Here is a 13927-nt window from a genome sequence, read left to right as displayed (position 1 = left end):
GCTGGAGAGGAGCTCTGTGGAGAAAGACCTGGGGATCCTGGTGGACAACAGGTTGGCCATGAGCAGCAGTGCGCTCTTGCGGCCAGGAAGGCCCGTGGTATCCCAGGGTGCATTAAGAAGAGCATGGCCAGCGGATCGAGAGAGGTGATCCTCCCCCTCTAGTCTGCCCTGGTGAAGCCACATTTAGACTACTGAGTCCAGTTCTGGGCTCCCCAGTTCAGGAAGGACAGGGATCTTCTAGAGGACCACAAAGACAAGGGCCTGCAGCATCTCCCACACAAGGAAAAGCTGAGCAACCCGAGACTCTTCAGTCTGGAGAAGAGAAGACTGAGGGGGGGTCTTATGAATGCTTATGAATATCTAGTGGACAGGAGTCAAGTAGATGGAGCTTGGCTCTTTTCAGTGGTGCCCATTGACAGAACAAGGGGCAACGGGTACGGGCTAGAGCATAGGAAGTTCTATACGAACATGAAGAAAAACTTTCCCTGTGAGGGTGGCAGAGCACTGGCACAGGCTGCCTGGGGGGTTGTTAGAGTTTCCTTCTCTGAAGGTATTCAAGACTTGCTTGGACGTTTTCCTGTCTGACCTCCTCTAAGGAGCCTGCTTTAGCAGGGAGTTGGTCTCAATTTTCCTCAGAGGTCCCTTCCAATTCCTATGATTTTTTGATTCTGTGATCTGGTCCCAACCTGCCATGGGCAGGGACACTTCCCACTAGACAAAGTTGCCCGAGGCCCCATCCACCCTGGCCTTGAGCACTTCCAGGGATGGGGCATGATCCAGCCTCAGAGAAAGGTACCCAGGGCAGCTCCACATTCAGAATGTCTCAGGTTATGACTGCTCTACCTTGCAACCAGCGTGCTTTCAGTGGTGGTCTTCATGTTTTGGTTTGGCCTAGTTTTTTGTTGGATGAGGGTTGCTCTAGGTACTGACTTTGCACTAAAACTTGAAAAAATCTTTGTTCCCAGCAGGTTTTAAATGCCACCTTCTCATTGGGAGAGCTTCCTCTCTACAGCTGGCATCATGGTGCTCAGTCTGCTCTTCGAGACAGCAGCAGCAAAGCTGCTTCTGCAGGGACTGTCAAGTCCCTGTAGCCGCGCAGAGAGTTCTCATCCTGTCCAGATTGTTCTAGTTGTCTACCTCTTAAAATTGGGTAGGTAGCCATGTTGCCTGTTCCTTATGATCCGTATACCAAAGGTGGAGAGAAAACTGGGAGAGTCTAAGCCTGATCTTTTTCTCTAGTCCCTATAAAGACAGACAGAGTGGCTGGCCCATATATAGCCCTAAGTTTAAGGTCTCTGAGTAGGACATAGCTCTTGTGAGGCTTAGGTGGGTTTTTTTTTGGCTGTCTCAGAAAGTAGCAGGATTCCTACAGCTGCAGGTGAAGTTTTGGATCACCGGGACAGAGGGGTGCAGTTATTTTGCACCATCAAATGAGACTAAAAGGAGAGTTAGTGAAAGGGAAAATACATACTTTGAAATTTAAAACTTACCAGAACCATAGTTTGATGCCAAAGCAGCTATAACCACAGAAGAAACACTTTAGCTTATGTATCTTGTTCGCTATTTCCATTCACTTCCATGTTTCTACTGGAATGTAAAAAGGTACGGAAGCTGCTTACAGAGGACAAGGTGATGCAGCTTTCCTAGACAAGTACATCAAAGTCAGAATGACGGAAAATAGAACTTGTAGGATGTTTTGTGCCTAATAACATGGGGCCTTGACTAAAGTGCATGCCACAGCAAGTGCAAACAAAACAAAAATAATTTGTCTGTGCCATATACCATGGGAGTCCAACCTTTTGGCTTGCCTGGGCTGCACTGAGTGAAGAGGAATTGTCTTGGGCTGCATATATGTAGGTTGCTCCAAAAGTAATGCCTTCTATTTATTTCCATGGAAACTACAACAGATACGATGAACATGGTAACACTGTTTGATAGAATAAATTCTCAGCTGCAAAACACCTTTTTCAACATAGTCATCACCATTAGCTCAGCATTTTCATCAGCGATGAACAGGAGCCTGCATGCTGTCCTCATAAAAGCTTGCACTAGCGGAGGTGACCCACTGTCGCTGTTGCCAGTGCTGAAACGCACCACCCATCGCCTCACTGTGCTCAAATCCACTGGTCTCCATAAACATTCAGCAAGTGTTGATGAATGTCAGTGGGTGCCATTTTTTCTGCATGGAGGAATTCAGTGACACACCTTTGCTTCGTACACACTTCCATATCAGATGCCATTCTGTCAGACTGTCCCTCTGCTGCCATCTGTCACACGGCCACAAAATGTAATGGAATATTGGCGTGAACAAAGCGTGACTGTGAAGCAAGGAATATTTCTGTCTTTTGAAAGTCCCATAGAGAGACATGATCAGATTTTTGAGTTGAATGTATGATTTGAAAATTTGCAGGTCATGTATTTATGCTGACTGAAAATGGAGTGACAAATAGACCAAAAAAATGATATATTTTTTGCAATCTTTAAACTTGTTCTCAAATTCCTTTATCACAATGGAAAGCATGGCTACGTATTTGTTGTAGTTCACTGGACTGTGTTTAGCCAGTGAATCAAAATGCATAAAATTATTTTCCATAACTTGAGTTAGCACTGTACTGTTCCCTCTCCTTGTCCTGGTTTCATCTCAGGTAGGGTTAATAGCGTGTTTGGTCATTGCTGAGTGGTGTGTGCACGCTGCCACTGTGATGGTATGGGACAGAGTTGGGCTGTATTGCAAGCTGTGCTGGGCTGCAACTGGCTGTGGGTTGGACGTGCCTGTCATATACTGTACTTCAAAATACTCCTAGAAATGTCTCTGAAAAATCAGCTTATGCAGGATTTGACTGCCCACTCAGATGAAGTTGATGACTCATGCTTCAGCAACTGTACTTCACTGCCCACTTATAAGCTCCATACTGCATGTGGAGTATGTGACTCATGCTCCTGTCGACACTGGATCCTACATCATTCCTATGTACAGAGCAAGGAATGTCTTTTTGATTCTATAATTCTATGAAAACACTTCATTCTCTTTCTTCCTGCAAACATCCAAGCATTGTGAATCTGTATCCCGGGAAAAGGTTGGCAGAGATGAGTGCCAGACCTTAGCACAACTTTGTTCATCCTCCACAGAAATGGCTGAGTTTGCAAGTGGCTCAGCCAGCACTCCTTCCCAGCAAATTTTCTGTCTTCATTCTCTGTTTAAACCATCTCAGATATATGCGTTTTAAACTTCTTAGTAGGAGTACTCAGAAATGGATATAGATGGTAGTGGTAACTGGAATAATTTAAAAAGTTGTGTGATTCTTAAACATCACTTGAGCGCCAGCACATCTCTTCTTGCCTTCCTGAACATCGTTTCTCCAGTTACAACGAACTTTTGCTTTGTCCCACCAGTTGGACAGACCACTGGCAAGACAGGCCATCCCTCTTAAGAACTGAGCGTGTGTTTTTTCTTGTAAGCTTATCTCTACTGCAGGAGCAGCCCCCTGCCATCACATCTTCCTTCCAAGTCTACTTCCCAACATCTGTGACACACAAATCTGTTCTTCCAGAGATTATTCAGGTGCTTCACACTGCTTCGCTGAAGTGTTAAATTCCTAATATGAAAAGCTTAAAAAACTTTTGGTGCATAAATTTTCCTCATGTGATCCAGAATCTAATCACCTGAACTTCTAGGTGACTCTGTCTCAGCATACCGTGATCATCGTGTAAGATCCCACAGTGGCTGCCCATGTTGTGAGGACAACACTGGGGCTGTCATAGGCTCTGTTGCAGTCTAGATTTAGACTGGCCCCTAAATTGTGCCCACATCCCAAAGGGTGCTGATCCACTGCGCCCAGTATTTACTCTCAACACTGGGCTCGTGGGAAGAGGAGGAAATGTTTTACTGGATTTGTTACAGAGAACAGGAAAAGTGCAGTTTCAGTGCAGCAGCTGAGTGATTAAAGCACTTGCCCAGCAGCGGTAGAGCTGCACCTTTTTTAATGCACGGAAGCCATTGCGTTCCCATCTCAGGGAGGTTTCTTAACTGCTGTGCTTCACTGGGGTCAAGGAAGGAAGCAACCACCAAGTAAGCCACTGTGCAGTCAGGAATGCAAGGGGGGAGGAGGAAGGGAGGCTGGCCAAATGGCAACAGCACACATCTAAGGAAGGGAGATGATCATTGAGAAAAAAGGAGATTGGGGATGCTAGTTCTGTTTTGTTTTCCAATGGAAGACAAAAGACTGAGCAAATTTCAAAATTCAAAATCTTGAGAAGAAAACTGAAATCACAGAATAGGACAGAAACAGACATAGACTTCTTGTATTTCTTAGAAATTTTCTAACTAAGCTGCATGCTGTTTGCATTTCTTCTCATTCCTGTAACTCTAATACACAGTCACAAACAAAGTGTAAAACAGCAATCAAAATGCATATCACTGTTAAGATCCGTGGCATCTGAGTAATATCCTGTGTGATGACATATGGTTTTTATGGCACTACATGTTGTGTCATTTCTTTCCTATTTTGAAACAAGACATTTACACTTGCTGCATACCACAAGATCAACTTTCTCTCTCATATGCTCGCTGCTGGACTCGGGGGCCTCCTTTGTGTGAAATGCTCTCCCAGATCTGGGTAGAAGACGGGTTTATTGGTTTCGATGAAGGCACAGTGATTCATGGCAATGCATTATTTACTGCTGCTGTGGTGTCTAGGAGCATTGAGCACGGCCCAGCCCCCCTTTGCCTTACCTCGCAGAAAGCCAAATCTGTGCATGAAGACCTGAAACAAGGAATCAGCATCAGATAGAGACCTGATTCTTGACTCTCACAGACACAGTGAAAGCAGCAGCAAGGCAGGCTATACTTTGCTTCAGCTGAAAATCTCCCCCCAAGCCAAGCTACTCAACCACTGCTCAGCTCCATGCTACGAGCATGAAGTTGAAAAATATGACAGGAGCTCCTACAGTATTCTGTCCTCAGATGACCTCCTACACATTCGTGATCCAAACAAGAAAGATAGCATGACAGCTCCAACACACAGCAACATCGTTCATCATGAAAGAATGCAAGCACATAGCACATGGGGAAAATGTGTATAAAAAATACAGCTGGAGTGCATTCCACGACAATTTGTGAGAAATGTCAGTTATATTTATTTTTCCAACTGTTTGAAAGACCTTCTTGAAAACTTGCTACAGAACTGAACCACGTATCTAGGGATAATAAACACAGCATCTTGTGCCTGTTGGAAGGCTGTAGGTGCAATCCGCCGTACAGAATTCATGCACCTTTCCTTGACTTCACTATGAGTGGGAATCAGGTCTGAGAACGGCGCAGCGGTTAAAAACATGTCTTGCATTGGTTTTAGAGGTGAGTGGAAGAATCATATTCCCCCAAACACGCATTCTAGAGGTTATTTCTGTATTTGGCAGACCAACTCCGAGTTAGGTAGTTCTTTTTGGAAAAAGAGCCAGCCTTATTTTAAAATGCTCCAAGAACAATATAAACACAACATATAAAGCTAAATCAACCCTTCATTAACTATTCTTTGCTTTCTTTTTTTCTGAATGCACTGTATTTTTAGACCCAACAGGACTAAAACCATGATGGGAGTACAAGCATTGTCACATATTTTGCTGTTACACTGAAACAAATCTACCCTCAGAAATCCTTTTTCTCTTCAGTTTCACAGAACATTATCGTGTCTCCTTTTTATCTGTTTCCTGGTTAACCAAACAGATCAAGCATTAATTAATTCTTAATTCTTCTCCCTGGGGCAGGGTTTCCAGAGTTGTAGGTCTTTCAGAAGACATTTCATTCTCCTTTCTGAAAGGGAAAAACACAACTTATTTGTATGATAGTCCAAATCCAGTCTTGCTAGTATTATATGGAGGAGTAGTTGTATCTTAATACTTCACAGGACACTGTTCTGCTTATGTGCCAAGATACTGCATCTGCCAATTTAGCTACAGCTCTGCGCTGAAGATTACTAATGCTTCCAGACCACAGATAAAAGCTATTGAACAGAGTTGGTGTGGAAAAGTTTTTTCTGAATGATCACAGTAGCACATCACCACCGAATAACAATCCCTTGTGATATGCACCTAATAAATATGTGATATCCTTTGAAGAAAGGCCAGAGATTTAATAGAATTATTAATAACCAAGTCTTTGAACAATCCATGAAGCAAGTAAAGACTGGGCAAGAAGTGCTTCACATCAGCACCGCCACTTCTCAAGTGGAAGGGGGAAGCCAGTAACGGGTGCGTAGCAATATTTTAGACAAGAAATAAAACATTCTCTTACATCTCTGTAGCTTGCATCCAAGGTGACATAGTGCATGCTAGCGTTGTGCCAGGCACCCTAATTCCATGCCAAGACACAAAGGTGAGTGCCAAATAATCTGCAGTCTCCAAGTTTCCCAGGGGGCTCATTGAGAGCGCATCAGTCCTGGTTAACTGAAAAACTTTAAACAGTTACAGTACAAACTGCAGCCCTTACAGTTTACAGAGCATAGTTTACAGAGACTCCTAAAGGCTACAGTACAAAATATAACAACATACTTCTGCAAGCATCATAAATATCAATGTTGACTAAACATTCGTAATTGCCCAATTCTTGGAAAAACTTTTCCATCAAATAGGGTAAAGTTAAAAGCATCAAAACTGCAGATCTGAGAGATGGCTGCATTCTTCTGCATTAACTCTGCCAAACTAGTGTTTGCACTCTTACTGCAGAGTTATCAAGGCAGGAAAACATCAGGACGGCAAGGGCAAAGGAGGGCATGGGGCTAACAAAAGCCCCTGGGACTAAAGCTAACTTTTATCTGTGATCCAAAGAGTAAAATCCAAAAAACACTTTTAGTACAGCAAGGTAAAAGGAGACCAAGTTTCGGTCAGACCCCTCAGGTACTAGAAATTCCCTCCTGAGCTAGAGCTCGTTCTTTGACTCTTCACATTGTCACACCTCAGACTCCTCTTGTAAAAGTGCCTTGGCCAGGCTGGTTACTGGAGTTACATTTGTGTGTGTAGAACTTGCTCAGTTCACTGAGGCAGACTGCTTCCATGGAAGTTCACTGCTGTCTCCATATTTGAGAAATAAATTCAGATGGGTATGCAGTAGAGGGCAATGCAGATGTTTCTCCCCTCTTATCTTAAATGGCTCCTAAGGTTTGCCTTCTGAAAGATGCCTTTAGGCTGCCTTCAAGATGAGTCTTGCTGCCTGTACAGACAGAGAATCTGAAGCATGATACATGCTACTGCCAGAGGCGCAGATATATCCAAATGCCCATGCGCAGCTGGAAGTTTAGAACAACACCAGAAAACGAACAAAACAAATGAAAAAAAGCCAAACCACCACCACGTAAATGATTTTTGGGATGTGCCAGGTCAGTACAGACCCAGGGCAGAAAAGCTGAGGTTGCCACGCTTACATCTCATCTGCTTAGCCTGGAGCAAAAAGGCAGTACCGGATTCATTCAGACGAAGCAACTACAACTGGCAGTAAAAGAGTAAACACTAATGAGGAAAAGCACTCTACCACTCTTTAAATAAAAGGAAATACCAACATATGAGTAAATATTTATGCAGTGATTATTAAATTTAGCCTGGAAATCAGAATAAAAGCTCCAGAACAGCTTTCCAAGAAGACTAAAGCGGAAATAAAAACTTGCTAAACATTGGCATTCTATTGTTTTATGAAAACTGTGTAATGCCTGCAGAGTACCTAGAGAAGTCTTAAATGTTCCAGCTTCAGAAAATGTCTTCCAGTCCAAACACATCTTCCAGAAATTAGTCCCATGACTATGGCCAGGGACTTGCCTCTGTCCCACTTGACCATTTGTTCCATATTTAGTTATCAGTTACTTGGGTCACAATTGCTTTGTCTGAATTTTCAATTTCAATTTAATGTTGAACGCAGCATCTTTCACTCTTTTGTTTAAAATCCTCTTGAATTTTCTTGCGGATGATTCCATTATTGTCACAATTTTGGAGACTTACTCCAGAATTCAAATACTTTTACAAAAGTAATATTAAATATTCTTACTTGGCACTGAAAATTTAACATCCGTTCACAAAAGGATGTAACTCATATTCCCTGCTTCATACAGCAACATAAAGAGCCAATCTCTCCAAGTTAAGAGTATCTCCAGCCTCTACTCAGTTCGGAGCAAGCCCGACGGCACTTGGAGTCTTTGCGGAACTCGCTGCATTTAGAGCTAAGACAAGGTAAACAATGTCGGGCAGGATAGTTTAGAGAAAAAAGGATTATGAATGTTATATAGGAGATTATAGGGGATAGAACAGAATCCCCTCTTGCATTCAGTTAGGCTTTTATCCATTAAAGACTTTAAGCACGCATTTAACTTCAAAACACCCAAGCAGATACAGCAAGGTCCCGTCGAACTTTGCTTACAGTTCAGTAAGGGGATTTTGTTGCTCAGTGAGGGCTTTCAGCACATATGTAAGTGCTTTGTTAAAGTCCTGCACAGGAGTAAATGAGAAGCAACATTATTGAAGTTCGTGGAATTATGCCAATGTAAGTGGGAACAAAACATGGCCAGCATTTCTCCTTGTTCTCCCCTCAGTACTCCGAATAGGCAGAGCCAGGTTTATCAGAGGCAGCCAATACGTGACAGACCTTGACACAAAATGCTGCTGGCTTGGGAGCTTTCATTTTGAAAGCATTTATAGTTTAATAACGCATTTAAGTGTTACTGGAAATAAAGAGGTTTATGACTTGCTTGCACAAATAGGTATGTATGTAACCGGTAACTGGTGCAACAACATTTTTTCACACCATGCCATTCTTTTTCAGTGTATCTAGATGAAAAGTTAGGACAAGCCTTTGTTATCTATAACTACTTTCGGCTTTCTTGCAAGACACTCCTTTGGGAGAAGCTGAAGGTCTCCTCATTGTATAATAAGGACTTACATTACATTTAATTTTTTTAATTCCTTTGGAGCCACAAGCATTACACAAGCCCTTGCAAATTAATGAAACAGTGTTTCTGGTGAGAGTACTTAAACTAAAGAACCAAGTAGCATCATGAAAGGTTGGGGCTGATTTTATGTGAGACAGTTCTATAACTAAGAAGTACTTTTGCATGGCAGTCACACCTACTCAGTACGTGATCTGATTCCACAACCATTCATTCTCTCCAGTCATGTTTTATGACTTCAGTGTTCTCATTTTTCCGTATTTACATGCTGCCTCTGAAACACTGCTGCAGTCACCTTTCTGTATTAGAAGTCCAGAATGTGTTTTCCAAAGGCTTCCCTCTGAGAGCACTGCCACTGTGGATTATGTCAAACCTCACTGCATCTAAGGGCTGTAACCAAACTCACTTCCCTTGTTTCCCTCACTTGGGAGAAGTGTAAGAAGTCACTGAAGTCCATCAAAAAAGGCTGTTGGAAAGAAAAATCCCCAGAAAAGGGGGCACACAATTGTGTCAAAAGGCAAGCGAGCCAAAGCTGAATTTAATATAGGGTAGGTTTTGCTAGATATTGATTTCAGATTCATAGACTGACCAAGGTTGGTGGGGACCTCTGAGTCCATCTGCTCCAACTCCCACTCCGGCAGGGACAGCAAAAGCAGGTTGCCCAGGGCCATGTCCATGTGGCTTATGGAGATCCCCAGGGAGGAGATTCCACAGCCTCTCTGGGCAACCTGTACCAGTGCTCCATCACCTGCGCAGCACAGAAGTGCTTCCTGGTGTTCAGAGGGAACTTCCTGTGTCCCAACCTGTGCCCACTGCCTCTTGTCCTGGCACTGGGCACCACTGACAAGAGCCTGACTCCATCCAATTTGCAGCCTGTCTTCAGGTATTTATGGACATTGATGAGATCCCCCTGAGCCTCCTCTTCCCCAGGCTGAGCAGTCCCAGCTCTCTCAGCTCTTCCTCACAGGAGCGATGCTCCTTCATTGTTTTGGTGACCCTTCCTTGGACTCTCTCCAGTGCATCTATGTGTTTGGGGCTCACAGCTGGACACACGACTCCACGTGCAACTCACACAGAGAGTCTGGATCACCAATCTTGACCTGCTCACAGTAAAGATGAATTAAGTTGACATTTTCATGTTAGAGTATTGCAAGCTAAAAACAAAAATGGAAGAAATTGAAAAGCTGGGATTCTTCAAATAAGAGTATCAAGATTTATAGCTGGTGATTTTCTTGAAACAAGTATGGACTAAATACAAAAACTAGATCCTTTTCTCAGAAAACATAAGTGTACATTCTTCTTGGACAAACATTTTTTACAACTATTTTTGTATCAAGTTAGAGCTTGATTTATTCATGATTATTTTCTTCAAGCATTTTTTCTTCCTGTAAGTAGCTCCAGCAATTAAAAAAATACAAGTAATAGTGTAGATAATAATGTCATAATTTCTTCGATTCATGTGCTTTCAAAAATAATTGTTCGGTAATTCAAATGTTCATCTCAGGAAAAATATATAACTAGCTTTAAAAAAAAAAACACTTTTATTCCCTAAAGTAAGAATTCTTACTTTCATCATTATTCATCCTTTTTTTTGTTTGTTTGTTTGAAGTGTTATGAACACTTTATAAACCAGAATAGATGAATAGCATCTATTTTCAATTATGCTAGACTTTTGGAAATACGGCAGTAATTCTCCTTTACATAGTAATTTGCTGCCTTAAAGCAGTTTCACTCTTGAAATGTTATTAAAAAGCAAAAGTTTTTTCTCTCACATATACAGTTTGAAACACATTAAATCATTTAAATGGTGATTGATATGCCAAGCATTCTTGAGCAGATTTTTTGGATGTTCTTTTAATTGCCCTGTGTCCTCAGTGGAATTCAAGTTATCATCGTATGCTTTGGAAGCCAAAAATACGAATTGCGGTATCAACTATACAATTAATATTAATTAATTTTCAATACTCTGGTGTGGAAAGATTTATAAATATGTTTAAAATGCAAAAGTCAGAAAGCAGCAACATTTTTTCAATAATTTAAAAGAAAGCAAAGTTTCTAAGCTGATTAAGAGAGACTAAGGGAAAATGAAATACACTTCTCGGGGATAAAACTCAATAATGTTTTCCTGCCAGTTAAAGGTAAATGACTGACATTGAAGGCAAAAAGAAAGAAACAAATAAGATAAGGTCAGTTCTTTGTGAAAACATATTTTTTTTCCTTCTCTAATTAAATTGTTTCCCAGAGGAAATATATTCTTCAGTCCAGTGCCAGAGGTTTTCATCAGATAATATTCTCCATCGTCTACAAGGAGAATGTTGTAATGTTACAGTACTGCTATTCTTAAATACATAAATTTGTAAGATTTTATTTGACTAGAATTAATGCTTGGAATAAGAAAGAGCCGGTTCAGCAGAAAATTGTTTTTATTAGCTCGTTGCTGCTTGCTTGCATTTTCTCCCAATATTTTTCTCCTTTCCTTATTTACAGCACTTTGGCAAAGGAAATCACAGATACAGTCTCATCAGGTTTCTCTGCAAGTCAAGCTGCATGTCGTCCAGGCTGTCCCGGGTACCTCTGCTGTCAAGACATGCTGTCTGAGGCAGTCTGGGGACTTCAGCTGCTCACCTAAAATTTCCAGAAGCAGAGCAATTTGATCTATTTCTAGCAGTTGAAAAGTGCTCAGCTCTTTTTTGGAAGTAGAACCTTCATGAGGAGGTTTTGCAAACATGATCAGTTCACTCCAAGAAACCTTAACAAAGCCATTGCCAGGCTGCTGGGAGCAAGAAAACAATTGAATGCATCCAGGATCACGGAGGGTGACCATTAGGTCAGACCTGGAGTTTATTCTGGGTGGCAAGTGATGTTGAATCTAAGTATTTTGTCCTCAGTTCAAGGAGATTTAAACTCTACTTCCCTACCACCAGGTTTTATGGTTGGTTGGGGTGAGGTTATGCCACTGAAGCTCTCACTCAATATAGTAAATAGTGCAAATTCAGGCAGTGAGATGGAAGAAGAGCACAAGTCATATCTTGAACGCCACGAGTGAGGGATCACAAATAGAAGGCATCAATTCCCAGCCACAGTCCCACCTCCTAGCATTGCTGCTCAGCTAACAGAACATCTTCTCAACAGCTGTTCACTAAATTAGCTCACCAGGTGCTCATCTTCTTATTTTGTCTGACATGTCACACCATCACAATAGAAGCAGATGGATCCATAAAATCAGATATTTTTATTAATATTCAGTGACTGTTGTAATTTGAAATACAGCATTTCACAGTGTTTTTTTTTCTGAGATTCTGAAATGTTTCAAAAAATTGTTGTCAACTTTAACGAGACATTAAAAACAACTTCATCTTTTTCCAAAACAAGATTTTTATAACTTCTACTTCGGAGCAAATTTGGAAAACAGTTCTCGTTGTGATTCAAACAATAACAATGTTCTCTGCAAAACACATTTCCTTTATTTTTTAAACCACTTCCGAAAGAAACTAGTGATGAGCAATAAAATAATGCTGTAGCAGTAGCACGTAGTGTAGATGAGGTCAAAGTCTAGTACAGCACGCATGACTTCTAGACTGTGTTCTTTTTCTGGACCAGCTGCCCTTGCACGATCTCTCTCCTTCCACTCCTGTGGCGTCTGCATAGGTTTTCTTCTCCTGTAGCTGGAAGAAGGCTGCACCAGAAGCAAAGGACAAATCCGCTCCCTCCTCCCCAAGAGCTAGCACTTGTTCTTTCCCTACATTAGTAATGCTGAGCATCTGAGATCAGCAGTCTCAGGAAGTGAGAATGGTACGTGCTTGCAGAGCAGGGACAGTCCTGCACGTTGAGAAAGTGGATGAGAAACATGGAGTTTCCAGCAACTTTCTGCAGCCCTGGCCATGAGATAAAGTTCTCAAGGAACATTTTAGCGTCTTAGCACCTTTGGGCAGGGAAGGAAGAAAAAGAAGGAGAAGAGGAACTGTGCCCACAGCCAGAGCTCCCTAAAAATCTAAAGAACTGCTTCTAAGAGGTTTAGCATGATTAGAAAATACATGTATATATTTTTAACTCATAGGAGTTTGAACAATACCAGCTGTTGCACTAATAGAACTACATATTTGGCTAAATGCAGTAGTTCCATTAGATTGTTGCAGTCATTTTCTGCTATGCTCTGATTAGTAAGATGTTTGGTAAGGCATGCTGCAAGGGCAGCAGATGTGCTTAGATGGGCTGAGCAGTGGCATGCTCACCACATCCCCTAGAACACAAAAATGAGCATCACTCATTAGCAGTGCTAACGCAGGACTGCTAGAAGAGGTCAGTCCATCCTCCAGACAAATCCACCCATCAAGTGACAGCTGTTTGCACAGCCACAAGCCCAGACCTACAGTTCTGTGTCACATAAATTCATAGTACATGCACTTACGTGTGTACAAATACAAATATATGCGTTTACTAATAGTAAGATCTCTTTGCTATAGGCACAACGAACCAAACCATCTTAAAGCACATCTTAAAGTCCCTGACAGCACTTCATACCTGTATCATCTTATTTTATGCCTCGTGGTATTTGTAAGCATCATCATTTTCAATTTTAAATACCTAATAGGAACATTTTTGACATCCATTTCTTCTTTTTATGATTGCTGTAACTACAAACATATATACAATCCATCTTTGTAAGTAAAGGACTCCCGGAATAAAATTGTTCTAATCAAACAAAGAATCTGTACCTACCACAGAGAAACTCTCATTCCTGCTGGGGAGTGTTTTGATTGTTTACCTGTTGTTCCATTTAATTTCTAAATGACAGAATTCAGAACTGTCTATTGAATGCCAGGCTAACGTTTGACTTTAGGTTTCCCATTGAGCTTTATTCTTTGTCTTTCCTATAGAAATGAAAAACTGGTATTTAGAAACCTTATTGTTCACAGGAAGCAAATAGCCATGTATTCCAAGGAACAGTTCTTGCTCATGCAGCCTCCCTTCTGTAGAAACAAAGACAGAAAGAATGACTTGCA

Source organism: Numida meleagris, chromosome 1 (genome assembly GCF_002078875.1).
Source record: "Numida meleagris isolate 19003 breed g44 Domestic line chromosome 1, NumMel1.0, whole genome shotgun sequence".
NCBI classification, from domain to species: domain Eukaryota; kingdom Metazoa; phylum Chordata; class Aves; order Galliformes; family Numididae; genus Numida; species Numida meleagris.
Note: the sequence above shows the minus strand (reverse complement) of the source record.